This window comes from Mauremys reevesii, linkage group 25 (genome assembly GCF_016161935.1).
Source record: "Mauremys reevesii isolate NIE-2019 linkage group 25, ASM1616193v1, whole genome shotgun sequence".
Taxonomy (NCBI): Eukaryota; Metazoa; Chordata; order Testudines; family Geoemydidae; genus Mauremys; species Mauremys reevesii.
In genome coordinates, this window is record NC_052647.1 from 9,587,579 (window position 1) to 9,588,013 (window position 435).

Here is a 435-nt window from a genome sequence, read left to right on the forward strand (position 1 = left end):
GTGCTGGGACACCAGAGTCAGCACTAAGGGGGAAAGAACCCCCTACTGACCCACCCCCACCCTGCAGCACAGCGCCCCCTAGCGCCATGCCGGGGCATTGGGGTCTGCACTGACTGCCAGAGGAGCCCACCCTCCACTGAGTTCCCCACCCCACTCCCAGGAGCACAGCGCCCCCTAGCGCCAGCATTGACTAGAGTGGCGAGTGCCCCCTGCAATGCCCCGGCCTGCTCAGCACATGGGATCTGCTGCGGTCTACGGCCGGGGCTCCGAAGAGCAGGGCGACGGATCAGAGACGCCTCCGCCAATGAGGGCAAAACCGGACCTCCCGGCCTCCCCATCAGGCGGCACCCTCCCCCCAGCCGCCCCAGCCTGCCGGGCCCCCATTGGGTGTCACGGTGCTCAGACTTCCTCTAACGAAAAGCCACACAGGAAGCT